General features: G+C 42.1%; 1 protein-coding gene across 1 annotated transcript in view; it reads left to right on the top strand.

Moving 5' to 3' along the window:
- Window positions 1-17995, top strand: part of LOC126189042 (FAD-dependent oxidoreductase domain-containing protein 1-like) — a 213149-nt gene that overhangs the window by 179082 nt on the left and 16072 nt on the right. The window lies entirely within an intron of this gene.

Consider the following 17995-nt stretch of genomic DNA (forward strand, 5'->3'; position numbering starts at 1 on the left):
CTTTCTCTCTCTCTCTCTCTCTCTCTCTCTCTCTCTCTCACTCTCTCAGTCATTCTTTCTTTAACTTTGACAATCAAAATGTAATAGATACTGGAAACAACATTTACACCATTTTGTCTGACTTTTAGAGAGCCCTAAATATAGGCTTTTGCTACCTACTAAACAAAACACATACTTACAGAACACCAGACTAGTTATGTGATTAGCCTAAAGACTTCTTGAGAATAAATTCTCTTACTATTAGTGGAATATACATTTTATGGATAGTACGTGACAAGTTAAAACTGTGGCAAGCCAATACAAAAACTTGGATCACTGCTTCTTTTGGAAACAGTGCCATTAATTATAATGCCCAAGTATGCCTCACAGATGATCCAGATGGTGGCCATTCATGGTGTATACTAGTCTACCAATTGGCTCAAAGTTCCTTTGTTCATAGATATTTTTGTAAGTTTGTACTACTGAATGTGTCTTGTTAATGTTCCAGTAAAGAAACTTTTCAAATCCAGACATTCTTTCATGTCAGGTACCATGATTTATCATCCCATTTCACCCAACTCAGCTAGTAGTACTTCTTTATCTGCACGTCATGTTCATGGAATGTAGCTCTCACTATGGAAAGGGAAAAAACCCAGGAGAAGATGAGGTACCCATTTTACAGGGTTAGATGGAAGATCAGAGCTGTTGTCAAGAAGGTAGGCATTTGAAGAGGAGGAATTCCAATGATTGTGGAAGAACAGGCATGGAGAAATAGTGGAACAGCCAGACATACCTAACACCAGCCACCACCAGTGTTTGGGAACCAATTGACTTAGTGCTTGGCTGTTTGCAGCATTGCTGCTGAAAAGCTTGTGGTACCAGCAAAGATCACTGGCAGGACAAACATCCCAGCTGCCACTAGCTGGCAGGGGGTTTGCGCTTGTCTGGGCATGAATGCTGGCAGTTGTAGGCATCGTGAGATTGGGTAGGCATGGCCTGGGGACAGGGTTTTGCACACACTCCAAGGCAGAGGTGAGCTTTCCCATCTTGCTGACCATGCACATTATAAGTTGTGCTAAGTCTGTGGAGGGTTCGTGGGACATGGAGATTGTTGGTGCTGATGTGGGCTGTACATGTGGGGATCTGTGCGGAGGGCCAAGATGACACTGCACAGTGGTGGCAAGGGTGTGTGTGTTGCAGGATTCAATAACCCTGTCTACCACTATGGCCACAATGTCCACGTTCATATAGTCATGCGAGGCTAATATCATGCAGATTGCAGGGGCCAGACGTGCAAACCAATTTGCAAGTGACAGTGTATCAGGAATGGTTGCAGGATCAGCAAGTGTGCAGAGATGCTGGAGGAGCTTGAGAGTCACATGTCACTGCATTTCTCTTATGAAAATGAGTTCTGATATAGACAGCCTATGTTATCAGCCAGTCTTGTAGGGCACCGAATCTGCCTGACTGTTGCAGGTTTGTAATGATGTCACGGGCCTCTGCGGTGACCAAAGCTCAAACTAAATGGACCATTATGGCTAATTATGAGGACCATCTGGTAACTGAGGAGCCTGTTAATATTGCCTCCACAGAAGCAAGCCATAATTGGGGTTCTGAGAGGTTAGAGGTGGTAGATGCACAGCAGCATGGGCCAGCTAGGTGGTAGGATAGGGATTGTGCACAGGGGTTGTAGCAGTCCCTGTGAGCTGTGCAGAATGGCTGAGGAAGGCACAAAAATTGGCCATATGTGCCTGTAGACCAGTGGATGGGGAGGGGTAGGTTACCAGCCGGGGCTGAACTTGATGATAATAGTAAACCAAGATTGGACTCGCCAAGCAACATGATGCTTCATTTGCTGTGCTAGCATTGTAACAGTGATGTAGTGTGCTGCTCAGCACTTGCAGCCCTGCCTGGTATTGCTAGCAGGTTGGTGAGGAACATGATATATGTGGTTACTTAGTGTTCACACATGTGGTCTATTGTATGGCTTGGTTGAAGAGTAGGGGGGTGGGGAGGTGGGAGGGTGGGGTGGTTCAGCCAGGGCACCAGTGTGGAAATTTGTTCCTCACTGAACATGATACGTGGATACAAAATAATTACTGGAGAGCAGAGTAAAAGGAAACTGTAAATCATGGAAACACGTCATGAAAAAATTTCATGATTTGATTAGTTCCTTTATTAGTAAATTAATGAAACACAGTCAGTTGCACAAAATTACAAAAATGTTTGTGAACAAAGGAGCCTCGGGCCAACTGGTAGACCAGTAAATGCCATGATTGGCCACTATCCATCGAAAAGACCAGTTAATGGTCTCTTAAGGTGACATGGAAGTTAATATTCTTGCCATACAGCAAATGTGACTATTTTAATACAGATACTCAAGAACTATGTAACATAGAGGTTAGGTGACTTACACCAGTAACATGAGTGTATCCTATATAACAAAAATGAAAAAGGCAAAAATGTATTAAATTTACAAATTGAGAATATAATGACTAATCTAGTACACTAACCAAGGCAACTTCATGGCACAATAATGAACTTGTGGTCTGTAGGTGAACTAAACTAAAAACATTTGGATTTAATCTTTTAACAACCACACATATATCACTGCAGCCAGTTACCTAGTTCACACTGCACTCACTACATCATAATGGTCTCCATGAAGTGAATACTCCACAATTGAAAAGGCTGCAATGAGGCAGTGCTTGATCATTCATACTCCAAAATATCATGTCAGTTCTATGCTAAGTAGTCCTCCATAGGCATCAAGGATAGCCTGCAAAAATTTTTCCTAAATAGGCACACGAAGCAGACTCACCTTTGACATCTTTGTGGGTCATGTGCCTGTCTTGAAGCACTACAGAATGCCATGAAGTTCTGATAAATTAATAACTTGAACACATAAGATATGTTTAATCACTGCACTCATTGTGCGGACAGCTTGACACTGGTGTGGGAAGTGTCAGGATTCAGAGCACTTCGTGTAGTATGTGTTATAACCTTTAATTCACTAATAAATTGCGTGGATATACAAACGTAGAAACAATAGTGGGTTTCATGCTACCAACTCCGTATCTGTGACTCAACTGCCATTCCGTGACATGCGGCTGGCGCCGTTCACAGCTAGGTGGCGCTCCCGCGCTCAGCCGAGCTGCGGAGCGCCTCTATCGCCGTGTTTGCGTACTGACGTAGCGGCACTTTTAAATCTCGTGCCACTGTCACAACACTTTTCCCCCCTTGAAAAAGAAAAAAAGACACTCACTTTCTTGGAGACACGGACAGTGTGGAGACATCCATGGCCTCTTGGGAGACCCCGAGAAGATCCCGCGGAGAAACACGAGAATATGGTCGAAAATGTCCAGGACGGAAGCTTGTGCGTGGAACGTGCCTCCTGGGCGAGATGATGGGTGAAAACTCCGGAGCAGCATCCATAGGGGTCGTGGACCTGGGGGTGTGCTCCAGCAAGATGGGTCCCGGAGAAGGCGGCGTCGCGACTGGGGCCGGTTCCGGCGTACTCGGAAGCGGCAGCGACGTTGGCTGCAGGGACACGCACGGGAGATCGGCAGCAGCGACAGGACTGGCTTCTCGGGCTGGTGGAGGCGAAAGAAGGGGTGGTGGCACTGGCGTGGCCACCACTCGTGGGCACATCTGGTCATAATGGCGAACAACCATGCTGTCGTCCGTACATATTTCACAAAGCCGGCGGCCGCGAAGAGCCTTGACCACCCCTGGAATCCATTTAGGGTGATATCCATACCCTCGTGCCCACACATCGGCGCCCACCGAGTATTTTCCCGCACTAGGGGACACAGTACTAGGCCTGACAGGGTGAAGCAGGTGCAGTAGAGTGCGCGGTTGGCGGCCATGCAAGAGTTCAGCAGGGCTGCGATCACCCAGAGGCGTGAAGCGATAAGAACTCAGAAATTGCAACAGAGTGTCATCGGTAGAAAAATCAGTAAGGAATTTTTTCATCTGGCTTTTGAAAGTGCGGACAAGGCACTCGACCTCCCCATTCGATTGGGGATGGAAGGGCGGTGCTGTGACATGATGAATCCCTTGTCCAGTACAAAAATCACGGAAGGCCAGCGAAGAGAACTGAGGGCCGTTGTCCGTGACAATCGTGGATGGAAGACCTTCTAGCGCAAAGAATTTGGACAAAGCCAGCGTTGTCGCTGCAGTGGTGGGTGATGGACATCGAACCACAAATGGAAACTTCGAGAAGGCATCAATCAACAGTAGCCAATAAGTGCCGAGGAAGGGGCCAGCAAAGTCAGCGTGCACCCGTTCCCATGGCTGCACCAGATCAGGCCACAGAGAGGGCATTGTACGGGGCGCAGCCAGTTGTTGAGCACACTGACCACACGCAGCGACCATGTGGGAGATGTCCGAATCGATACGGGGCCAATAAACATGCCTGCGGGCCAGGGACTTAGTCCCAGAAATCCCCTAATGGCCTTCATGCAATAGTTTGAGAACATCTTTGCAAAGAGAAGCTGGCTCCATGACCCGTGGAGATGCGCCATCCGTGGCCAGAGGAACAACACCCTCACGAACAGACAGACGAAGGCGCAAGGCATGGTAGTTGCGAAGGGGATCCGATGCCCGGCCCTTGGTCCTGTCCGGCCAACCCCGTTGAACAAAACCGATCACCTGACGCAGGACCGGGTCCCACGCAGTAGCCGACGCGACCTGACACCTGTAAGCAGAAAACCCTCGAACGCACGACGTTCTTCCTCATCAATGTCGAAACAGGGTAGTTCATCTCGATCGAAAACCGGGTTGGGGTCCATCGGCAAACGCGATAATGCGTCAGCATTGGTGTGCTGGGCCGTGGGGCGATAGTGAATCTCATAGTGAAAATGAGACAAGTATAAGGCCCAACATTGCAGGCGGTGAGCTGCCTTATCCAGAAGCGACGCCGAGGGGCTGAACAGAGAGACCAGCGGCTTGTGGTCGGTGATGAGGTGAAACTTAGAACCATACAAAAAAAACGCTGAACTTTTTGAGAGCATAAATGATAGCGAGCGCCTCCTTTTCGATTTGAGAGTAACGCCGTTGGGCATCGTTGAGGGTCTTGGAAGCATAGGCGATGGGTTGTTCCGACCCATCCTCATAGTGCTGACCTGGACGGAATGTGGCAAGACAAGGCGCCGACTGCAAATGAGCCTTCAGGCGGACAAAAGCCTGCTCATACTTGTCGGACCAACAGAAAGGAATGTTCTTGCGTAACAGCTGATGCAGAGGATGAGCCACCACCGCCGCGGATGGAATGAATTTGTGATAATAAGCAATCTTGCCTAGAAATGCCTGAAGTTCTTTGACCGTAGATGGCTGGGGGAGAGCGGTAATGGCCGCAACGTGCTGACGAAGAGGACGTATACCTTCACGGGACAAGTGGAAACCAAGATACACAATGGAGGGTTGGAAGAACTGTGACTTGTCCAGATTGCACTTCAACCCAGCCAAATGCAGAACCCGAAATAATGAACGCAAATTGCGAAGGTGCTCCTCAGTGGAGGCCCCGGTGACAACAATGTCATCCAGTTAGTTGATGCAGCCAGGAACAGAAGCCGTGAACTGTTCCAAAAACCGCTGAAAAATGGCCGGCGCGCTAGCGACACCAAATGGTAACCGCTGGTACTGACACAACCCACAAGGAGTGTTGATGACGAGAAATTCCTTGGAAGACGCATCCAACGGCAACTGATGGTACGCCTCCGATAAATCAAGTTTGGAAAAGAACTGGCCCCCAGCGAGCTTGGTAAATAACTCCTCAGGATGGGGAAGAGGATAAGTGTCAATGAGGCTCTGAGCGTTGACAGTGGCTTTAAAATCGCCACACAATCGCAGACTCCCGTTTGGTTTAGAAACCATGATGATTGGCGATGCCCATTTGCTGGAGGTAACAGGAAGGAGAATCCCTGAAGCTGTTAATCTGTCTATCTCAGCCTTGACAGGTGCACGCAACGCCATCGGAATAGGGCATTCCCGGAAAAACTTAGGGCGAGCTGTAGGTTTAAGAGTAATGTGGGCTTCAAAATCCTTGGCACGACCCAGACCAGCAGAGAACACGGACGAGAATTCAGAACACAATCCATCCAGCTGTTGATACGGAATATCCTCAGATATGGGGTGCACATCATCATCAATGGAGAACCCAAACAACTGGAAAGCATCATAACCGAACAGATTTTCAGTGCCCGCATGATCCACCACATAAAACGTGAGGGGCCGAACAACAGACTTGTAGGCAGTGGAAGCATCAAACTGGCCAACAATAGGAATTTTCTGTTTATTATAAGTTCTCAGATTTCGTGTAACTGGAGACAAGGGAGGGGAGCCCAACTCCAAATACGTGCAAGAATTAATGAGAGTTACTGCAGAGCCAGTGTCCACTTTTTGTCCATTTCTTGGAAGGACAGAGAGGCAGGTTCCCACAGAGGGGCTAACTGAGATAGCAGCTGATAGATCCGTGGGGAAATCCAAGATAGAAATAACGACTTACACATCGGAGCGTCGACAATGCCAAAAGCCAAGAAGTGTTGCCGCAAACGCTTCTCATAATCCTCCCAGTCTTCAGCGGCCTCATCGTAAGGAGGGAACGGGGGCGGAGAAGAGGACGACAGACGATGAGTAAGCGACGTCGACAATGCCTGAATAGCAGCCGTCAGCTGTGTTTGTTGTTCAATGAGCGCTTGCAGAAGCTGTTCCATGTCTGCCCAGACACGAACGCACAATACTCTAACGCTGGAAAAAAAATATCCGACCTCATCGCCAAAAAGTGTTATAACCTTTAATTCACTAATAAATTGCGTGGATTTACAAACGTAGAAACAATAGTGGGTTTCATGCTACCAACTCCGTATCTGTCACTCAACTGCCCTGCCGTGACATGCGGCCGGCGCCGTTCATAGCTAGGTGGCGCTCCCGTGCTCAGCCGAGCTGCGGAGCACCTCTGTCGCCGTGTTTGCGTACTGACGTAGTGGCACTTTTAAATCTCGTGGCACTGACAACAGTATACTTTTCAGGTAAAACCAAGGTGCTGTGGCAAAGAGCCGCATAGTAGAGGAAATTCAGGTTCTAGGATGCTTGCAGCTCATGACATGGTTTTTACCAGGTGATACATCATCTGTTATAATGCCTGATCATCTGCTAGGGTAACAGGAATAAACACATTCTAATCAACACTAGACCATCAAAACTCTGCAGAGCCTATCCCACAGTGCTGTGACAGGTTTCTTTTTCTATAACCTTAGTGTTGGTTCTTCAAGAAAAGTACCCCAGATCAAAAAGGTAAAACCAAGTAAAAATTATTTTAAAATGTAGATATTTACCTATTGTACCACTGATCATGGTAACTTATATCTAAAACTCTGCATTTGTGTACAATCAATGTTAGAATGTTAATCAATCTAAAAACTACAGAAGCAGAAGTTTCTAAGGAAACAATATGTATAATAGACAATTATGAACAGCAGATTCACTAGAGTCATAAATGATATTTTAATTGGCAAGAAACTAAACATTTACCTGAAATAGTATATATGTTAACACATTTAGTACATAGTCATATTTCCCAAAATATAAGTTTCGGTGTTGTTGTACATTCTTACCTTATTTAACATCAAAGTTAAAAAGTCAAGTTTCATGAAATGATTGAAACACAGCTGAATGGAACAATATGCAGATTTTACAAGAGCAGCATATTGGTGTGTTACATAATTTTTGGTGTATCCACATTGCAGAGGCTCAGTATCGAAAGCAGCAGTGATCACATTGTACATATCTTTGACATGAGCTGTTCAATTATGATGCATTTTAGAGGTAAATAACCTTGTTGTGTAGTAGAACAGACACATCTCTTTAGTTTAATATAATTTTTATTCATTTTTAGGAGCTCAAGTGGGTTACTTTTCTTGTTAATGTCAGTTATATTACTTGAAACAAGTTGAAGTTTTAGCCTGATTTGTGAAGTATGCATGGCTGGCACAATTAGTTGTGTGCTGCTGAGTTTGAGTCAGTTTGGCACACAGTTTTACTTATCATATACAAGGACTTCTTATCAAACAGAACCCAGGAAATATTTTGAGAGATATGTTACGTGTTAGATATATTGCATAGTCGTAATCCGTCATCAGAATATGTGGACATAACCAACTAAAACAATTAAAGATAAATTGTGACTTATATTTAGTTGTAGGAAAAGCAGGGGTCAAGCTTAGATTCACTGGGAGAATGCTAAGTAAGCACAAATAATAATTAACAATTTTCCATTGTTTGATTTTGCCTGACAGCTTTCCATTGTTTGATTTTTCCTATGTAAGTATTATTCATTCAAGAAGAGTTTCATTTTTCTAAGGTATCATTCAAACCATTCCTGGGTGTTGTTTATTGGCATTATACATGTGGGAACAGATACAGAAAATTCAAAGAAGAGCTACATAGTTTGGCATATGCTTGGTTATCTAGTAATATACATCAAAAAACTGCTGAACAGTCTCCAGTGAGTGGCTTTATGGAAATGTTTGCTCCTGAAATTTTGAGAGTGACAAGAGAAATACTACTTCCTACTATAAATGTGTCATATTCTCAGCCATCAAGAAATATAAATTATGTTTTCAGGATGTCGTAAATTGACTTTTTAAAATATATAATTGATTATTAGAATAGTAGTGTTACTCCACCAAAAGATTATATGTAAGCTGAATGTATCTTTGACATTTAAGTCATAATGACCTTGCTACCTTGGGCAACCATAAAATCACTGGAAAGGGACTCATCAACCATACTCAAGTCAATTTATATATGTATGATTTTTATGGCATTCTCTTTATATTAACATTTCTGCTGTTTTTTATGGAAAGAAATCAGATGCAACAGCATTTTCATGCAAGATGTATGTAGAAGAATAATCTGAACTAAAGCAAATATCTTGGAGCAAGGAAAAAATATAGTTAACCTGGTAATGATATGCCACTGATATGAATGAAATATTGCCATTGTTATGCTGGTATATGTTGTGTGATAATGGAAGCCAAATGCTGATTTGATGTGAAATAGATTAGTTTGTATGTCTTCTATTTTATTTATATGAGTAAAGTGCGAGTACTTAAAAAGTATAGGTTTCACTCAAACAGCTAAATTAGAATAACTATCTATCATAATTCTTTTCAATTTTTTTTGCATGATTTGTCAACAGTGGAAATACATCAAAAGTTGGTGAAACTTTATCATGCAGCCATGTTTGGACCTTTTTAAAAAGAATGAAATCATTTCACGCATAAATTTGTTACCGTGGTAGAAATATGTGTCTGTAGGAAGTGCAGTGCTGGTAGGTGTGTATATGGAATAATTTAAACCACTGCTAACAAGGGAATTCCCCCATCATGCCCCAACGGAGGAACTGTGAAAGGTTTATCTACAATGTGAAGGAGATAGAAGAGGGCAGAGCAGGGGCAGAGCTGGAGGGTGGCTGAGGAGACGGGTCTGTGACGGTCCATGGAGGCTTCAGTCTATTGACAGAAATTGTCAATTTGGTTCAGAAAGAGTCATCTGTCCTCAGTCATTTTATGGCTGAGCAGAGCGAAGGCAGTGATGATATCTAGCAGGGCAGGTGAAAGCTTGGGTTGGTTCAGCAGGAGTCAGCTATCTTCATTTCTTCATTCATGCTGTAGCTGAGCAGGCTGGTGGCCTTGATGAAGTCAGACTGGCCTCTAATGAGATGATGATGCTGTGCCAGAGCATGGGTTCACTCAATGAGTTAGAGTCTGATGTCTAGGGGCTCTTCCTTGTGAGACAGCATTGCAGCCTTGATGCATGTGGGAGGATTAAGAAGCCACCGTGTCTAGAGCATGCGGTCAGGCAGCAGCATAGGATTGATCACTGTTCAGAGGTGGCACCACTGTAAGGTAGGTGAACTGTCTTTGAGAGTTTCTACATGTGTAACTATGTGTAGCTGCTGCTCCAGGAAATGAGAGAGGCACTGGAGCAACAGGGCCTTGGCCATCTCGTACTTACTGTGAGGGGGTGCCGACAGAAAGAGCGTACTGACTATGACTGTATCATCACCAAGATGGCTGTCACATATCTTATGTCATCATTGATGATGATGTGGGCAGATGTCTGGCACTCACATAAAGTGAACAATACTGCTGGGAAATCAGTATGAAATGGGGCAGTTTAAAATGAAGGCAGCTGGCACTTTTATTGTTTGTGAGCTTGGCACACAGTACCGGCCAGTGCATGGTGTTAACCAGTGTGGCTGGTATGAGAGTGGCAAAGCATATAGTATGCAGCTGCTGCATCTTGTGGGAGTATGTGTCAGTGGTGCAACATTGGTGGCGCGGATATTATGTCATATGTGGTACAGACCTTGGGCAACATACCATACTATTGACGCGGTTGCGGAAGAGCAGTGGTGTGTGGCTGGAAAACCAACATGGCAGGGGTGGAAGGGATGATGCTTGGATACAACGATTACTTTCTGGTTCCATGGCCAGCGTATGAGAGGTCAAAAGCACATGGCATAGCTGGCATGGATGTGACATGAGGCATGGGTTGGCCCAGTGGAGTCAGGTTTGTGGAGCATGTTGGCACTGTACACAGAATGTGCCTTAGAGGAGTAAGACGCTAGGTTTGTGGCAGTGGTAAGGTTGAAACTGGTGTGTGGTGCAGGAGGTGAGGCTGGAATGGTGGTGACATTGTTGTTCGTTGCACTGGGATTACTTTTGAGCGCGACTGATTGGATTGGATTGTTTGGGGGGGAAGAGACCAAACAGCGAGGTCATCGGTCTCATCAGATTAGGGAAGGATGGGAAAGGAAGTCGGCCATGCCCTTTCAAAGGAACCATCCCAGCAATTGCCTGGAGTGATTTAGGGAAATCACAGAAAACCTAAATCAGGATGGCTGGACACGGGATTGAACCATCGTCCAGTGTGCTAACCACTGCGCCACCTGTCTCGGTAGTGGGACTGATGGTGAGGAAATAGGTAACATGAGACCCAGACACTATGGAGGGCTGAACCATCAGAATTTGCTGTCCATAAACTGAAGAGGTAGATGGTGCAATGACAGTATTATCTGACAGAGTACATTTTTGATGCATGGTAGAGACACCATTAGGAGCATCTGTATGACACTGTGGCTGAAGATTTTCACTCAAAAAGTCATTGGAATGGTTCGGAAGTCTGGTAATAGACACAGGAATCAGTTCAGTGAAAAACCTAGAAGCATGTGAGGTATCAGTTGCAAGATAAACAGATCACTATTGTTCATGATTCCACTCAGCATTCACTGTACATTTCTGGCATGATGTGATGGACTTGTGGAACATAATGACTGCACTGAATTTCACTTGGTCCAGGTCGGAGACTGTTTTGCAAAATGTCACACGTAATGCTTGCAACACATCATGGCACTGTGTGCAGAATATCCTCCATTCCATCATGGAGGCAGTAATGTGAAATGGCAGATATTGGCAGCAATGTCGTGTACCCAATGGTGCAGTAGATTTGCAAAAATCATGATGCTACATGGTAGGTGGGGTCACCAATGTGATACTGGTGGGTGTGTATATGGAATAATATACACTGGTATTGAGTAGACTGTTCCATAGAACAGACAATACACCATAACACTCAAGTCAGAGGTATAGAGATACTGAAATCAGAGTGAAAGATGATACCGTTGCCAGTTGCTCAGGACACCAACACCAATATTTACAATGAGAGGTAGCAAATAGTCATTATGTTCCACAAGTCCATCACATCATGCCAGAAATGTACAGCAAACAAAACTGGGCAAAAGCCAGACACATTGTTTCAGACACTACATAAATCGATTTCATCTGCCAGAAGTGTTAGAACTAGTCTCTTATGGAGTGCAAAAAGGGTTCTCCTTAAAAAAGTCTCAATAAATGTCTCAATAAAACTCTAAATAAATGCCTTCAGGCAAATAGTTTAAAAGAAAAGGAAAATTGGATCACAAAAATGGACAATAATCCTTGTATATTTGTATGTTATAATCTCATGAATCTGAAAATTGTATTTTCTGAGCAAGGAATAGTGATGAAAGTGCAATCTTATGATGAATGTTTGGTTCAGCCTACCTCATGTCCAATATGCAAACAATGATCTTCTAGAAGGGACAAAAGACAAATTATAGTAATCATGGCCACTGTGTCACTGGTTACTTCCCCTCTGTTCATTCTGTTCATTATATGCCCCCACTTTAAATTCAGGGATGTCATCAGATGTAGTGAAGTCAGAGATAATCAAGTGCCCAATGCACTGTGTCCTTTGTGTCAATGTCCATATATCCATTTCGTTGGCTGCCTCTGTGTGCAGGTATCTGTAGAAGGCTCACTGAAGTTTCATACCACTGTAGTTCAACCATCTACTGCATTATGTTCATTAAATGATTCATCCCCATTGCTGGGATGTTAAGAGTCAACTGTACACTTAGGGCCATTGTATATACATCATTGACTGGAGATCAAGTTTGATCTTAGTTTAGAAAATGACCTGAGTTCACAATTTCCCTGCGTTCCATTACACTAAACTTGAATCAACTGAATCAAGTTCAGGAGTGATCAAATTAGCACAAAACACTCTTGTTAACACCACAAGATCAGCTATTGGCATGACCATTACACTTCAATTGCAGATATGAAAGGGACAAAGTAGATCACGGAATCTGTTATTGATGGTTTTGTGCTTTAAAGAGGAAGGAATATGAGCAGAAGAAACTGCTCAAACTAAATCAAGAAATTTCTATGCAGGTGAAAAACATGGAAATAATCATAGATATTTGAAAAGAAATTAAAAAAAAAACAATGTTATTCCCAGCACACATGGCTTGTGAAGAATGTTTCCCACCACAGTGTCCCAGAACATTAGGGAAGCAGCATGTGGCATATTCTAGCAGTGTGCTTTCAAAACATAGATCTGTCATAAATATCTTAATAACCAATATAGTAGAGAATACATTGTTTGGCAGCTGATAATCTAAAGCTAGCTGGCATTGGCTGTTAAGTGTTGTGGTCAATTGGACTTGAAACACAAACAAACTGTAGACGAAAGTGGCAATGTATCAGGCTTTCAGAGGTTTGCCAAGGTTTATGAAAATGTACATATAATAGCTTATTGGCCATGGATTTATACAGTTTTCTGTGTGGATGTAAGATTCAATAGGTCCCATGTTCTAAAGCCATTTTATTCAACTCTAAAGAAACACTTGACATAGAATGGCAGATGTATACAATTGCATTACCTGCCAAAGTAGAGCTGTCATCAGCCTGTAGTTTGTATCACCACAGTGATTTACTGGGCATGGTCCTCTGGGACATGGTATAACCTTGCCTTCCTCATACCTTTGAACAGACTTATCCATCCAGGTACACAGATCCCTACTGCTGAATGTGGCCTCTGAAAACTGATGCAACTCAGAATTTTGCACATTAACAAATAGTACAAGTGGTGAAAGAAAGGATAAATAGGAGGAAAAACCAAAACTGACAAACTTTGAATCCATAGTCCACCATGTAACCACTGAGCACCAAGCCACAATGTCAATTACAAGCTGGCCAATAAATATAATTCTACTAGTTGATTTAAATATGTTTCCTATTTCTGTTCATTAGTGCATGGACAGTTGTCATAGTAATTTAAGTGTTTATTTATTTATTTATTTATATACTTGTTCCATAGATCTGTACATGTGAGCAAGTCACTCAGATGTGGAACGTGTCAATGTACATAATAAAATACATAGAATAAAGACATTGTTATAGTATTAATAACAGTGCACAAAAGTCATACTTATTAGCTTAAAAACTAGTCAACATAAATGTGAAGATAGCAGTTTCATATATAGGGCATTATTTCATCTATTTTAACCTTGAACAGTAATCAAAACTTCCCACTTTGGGTTTAAAAGTGACCCAAAAATGGAAATGAGAAAAACAGGAATTTTTACATTAGGGCATTATTACATTAGTTTAACAGTAAACAGTGTCAAAAAATTTAAAATCATCTTTCCAATCTGGGTTTTACTTATTTCTCTGAAAGAATTCCTCTAGTGAATAAAGTGAGGTCTCAAGTAAATAATTTTTCAAGCTACGTTTAAATACTGATGTACTACTCCTTATACTTTTGATGCTGTTGGGTAGGGAATTGAAAATTTTTGTTCCAGCGTACTTTACCCCTTTTTGAATAAGTGTCAAGTTCTTTAACTCACAGTGGAAATCCTCTTTTCTTCTGGTGTTATGTTCATGATTTAGGCAATTCGTTTCATACAGAGTGGGGTTATTTATTACGAAGCACATCAGTGAATATATGTACTGAGATGTTGCTGTCAGTATTTCAAGTCGTTTAAAAAGATTTCGACATGAGGTTCGTGGGGGTACACCACAAATGATTCTTATTGCTCTTTTTTGTGCTGTGAGGATTTTCTTTGCGGCAGGTGTATTGCCCCAGAAGATGATGCCATAACACATGACTGAATGAAAATAGCCAAAGTAAGCTGACTTTGAGAGGGTAATGTCATTGAAGCGTGACAAAATTCGTAAAGCAAATGTTGCCGACGACAGCCGTTTTAGTGTTTGTAGAACGTGATGTTCCCAGTTCAGCCTACTGTCCACGTATACGCCTAGGAATTTTGATAAGTACACTTGCTTTATCATCTGATCATTCTGTGTGATAACTATTTCTTTTGGGTTTTTGTGGGTTGTCTGGAACTGGATAAAATTGTTTTTTTTCAGGTTTATTGAAAGGGAGTTAATACTAAACCAACCCAGAACTTCTTTAAGGATATCATTGACCTCAGATTCTAAGTCAGTAGTTGACACATTATCCACCACAATGCTCGTATCATCAGCGAACATTGTAAATTTACACTGCTTATTGATGGATAAAGGCAGATCATTAACATATATGAGGAACAGCAAGGGCCCAAGCACTGATCCCTGTGGCACTCCCTGCTGCACAATTCCCCACTCAGAGTCCACTATATATTGTGATAAACTATCTGAAACATCTAGAATAATCTTCTGCTTCCTATTTTCGAGGTACGATTTTAACCAGTTTCCTACAGGTCCTGTAATTCCATAATGACAGGCCTTCTTGAGGAGTACCTGGTGATCTACACAGTCGAACGCCTTTGATAGGTCGCATAGATAGGACACCAATTGGCAGCCTCTTTCTGTTTATAGACTCTAGAACATCATTTGCGAATGAGAAAATTGCGTTATCTATTGAAACTCCCGTTTGAAAACCAAACTGCTGACTGTTAATGATGTTCAGGTCACCAAGGTGTGCCACAATCCTGTTGTACAGAGCTTTTTCTAGGACTTTTGAAAATATTGTTAATAGAGAGATAGGGCGATAATTTGACACATTTGTAGCATCCCCTGCTTTGTACAGGGGCCTGACAACAGCGTATTTCATTCTGTCTGGAAACACTCCTTGTTGCATGGATGTGTTGCAGATGTGAGCCAAAACTTCGGTCACTTCACTACAGCAAGCCTTCAACAGCTTGCTTGAAATATCGTCGATACCAGCAGAATGTTTATTTTTCAAAGACTGTATGATTTTTTTGATTTCATTGGCAGTAATGGGAGGCACACTTATTTGACTGAAAGGCTCTGGAAAATTATTTTTCATTATACAGGCAGCTTTATCTACAGAACCATGGCAACCTATCTGTGTTGGGACAGTTAAAAAATGTTGGTTAAAGATTTCAGCAATTTCCTCACTATTAGTTATCTCTGAGTTGTCAACAGTTAAAACAATATTTTTGTCTTTGGTGTAGTTTACAGTCCCTGTTTCTCTCTTTATCACATTCCAGATTGTTTTAATTTTATTTTCAGAATTAGTAATTTCAGATGCTATACACATACTTTTAGAGTTTTTAATTACTTTGGCAAGAATTTTACAGTAGAGTTTATAATGCTTTAGCTGAGCAGGGTTGTTAGAAGTCTTTGATGCTATGTAGAGTTGTCTTTTTCTCTGACACGAAGCTATAATGCCCTTAGTGAGCCATGGTTTTTTTGCAGACCTAGCAGGTTGGACTCTGTATGACTTTTTTGGAAATACACTTTCAAAGGTACCTGCTATCTCATTTGTGAATAAATTGTATTTTGAGTTAGCAGTTTCTGCTAGATAAACAGGTGTCCAGTCAGTATGCTGAAGACATGATCTGAACGTTTGAATAGCTTCCTCACTTATTTTCCTTACTGTTTTCCATCTAGGTGAGGTGTCACTCAGAGGAATTCCCAAACTGTTGAAAGTAACTCGTTGTCCGTCATGGTCAGACAGACCATTTATAACCATTTCAATATTAATATGGTTGACTTTACTCTGATCAACAAAAACGTTGTCAATGAGAGTACTGGAAGAGGTTGTGGTTCTGGTGGGCGAGCTAACCACGGGAACAAGGTTGTACGTGCACATGAGATTTTCAAACTCCAGCTTGCAGGGAGAATTAACCAATAAATCTATGTTAAAATCCCCAACAACTACCATGCCCCTATTTTTTCTACTTAAGTACAACAAAAGAGTATCTAATTGTTTAACAAACACTTTAAAATTACCAGATGGTGCCCTGTAAACTGCCACAACTGTTAATCTGGAGGCAGTGTCTGGCACCTCTATAGCACATACTTCAAAATGTAGCTCAAAGCAGAATCTTTGTACATCTATTGCCGTGAACAAGACATTGTTTTTTACATATACAGCTACTCCTCCTTTGTCCATATAGTTCCTGCAATAAGACGTTGCCAAAACATAGTTGGGAATAGGGACCACTTCAATACCAGCAGTGATGTGGTGTTCTGTTAGACACAGAATGTGGGCACTGTTTATACCTTTTGTGTCTTCTATATTTGCTGTCAACTGATCCAGCTTGCAGTATAGGCCTCTTATGTTCTGATGAAACACTGTTAACTTTTGTTTGTCTTTAATTGTAAAGCTGCTTGAGTGAACTTTCGTTTGTGTATTAATTACTTGTTGCAGATTTTTGTTACTGTATGTATTAATAATACATGCTTAAATTAATATTTAATACAAATTGTGTTAATTACTGTTATTAAGACCTAGAGAGCATTTTTGCAAGAGACAGCCAATGATTACACAGGTTGACATAGGTTCTGGGGTTTGGAAAGTCAGTGACGTTATTTACTAATTTGGCACCCCTGAACATGAAAATGATATAAGTTTTTTCTGCACAGCTATGCCACCACCAAGCCTGTTACAGGCTATTTTGCTATTGGCTGTCAAGTCTGTGTTATGTAGCATAATTTATATAAATGTGGTGACGCTGCTTAATTGTAGGATGGTGAAGTACAGGGGGACAATGAACTTCACAGCTGAAACTCCATTATCACTGCAAAAATCAACAGTTGAGTGAGTGTGAGAGCCAGGAGAAGGTGCTTACACATGTTATTGTGAGTGGTGTCATTTTATTGATGTTGTGTTCGAAAGACAGTGTATGAATAGCCCAGATGCATTTTGTTACATATGTAGAGCTTCTGTGATAAGTAAAAGACATAGACAAATAACAGAATTAATGCAGAAATCATATGTTGCTTATTTCAGAATGAAGCTCAGGGCTCAGAACAAGACATTTGCTCCACACACTGTGTGTCATACATGTATGGAGCAGTTAAGGAAGTGGAGTGACCGTAAAATGAAGTGTTTGAACTTCGTTATTCCCATATTATGGTACATACAGGTTGTGCCATACCATGGGAATAATGAAGTTTGAACACTTTATTTTACCTACATATTGATGATTTTCACTTCTGTATGATGAAACTAGCAAGATACAACAAAATAACGATGAACAAAATCTTGTATCTGAACTTACATTCAGCAATTAGACCTGTCCCTCATAGTACAAGTCTTCTGATTCCCTCTCCATCAACATAAATGGATACATTTGAATTCTCTGAACCAGAGGTAAGTAATGAAAGTTGTCAATCTGTGTTGAGTGTGGTGCTGATAGTAACCCAAAACC

This window comes from Schistocerca cancellata, chromosome 5, assembly GCF_023864275.1.
Source record: "Schistocerca cancellata isolate TAMUIC-IGC-003103 chromosome 5, iqSchCanc2.1, whole genome shotgun sequence".
NCBI classification, from domain to species: Eukaryota; Metazoa; Arthropoda; class Insecta; order Orthoptera; family Acrididae; genus Schistocerca; species Schistocerca cancellata.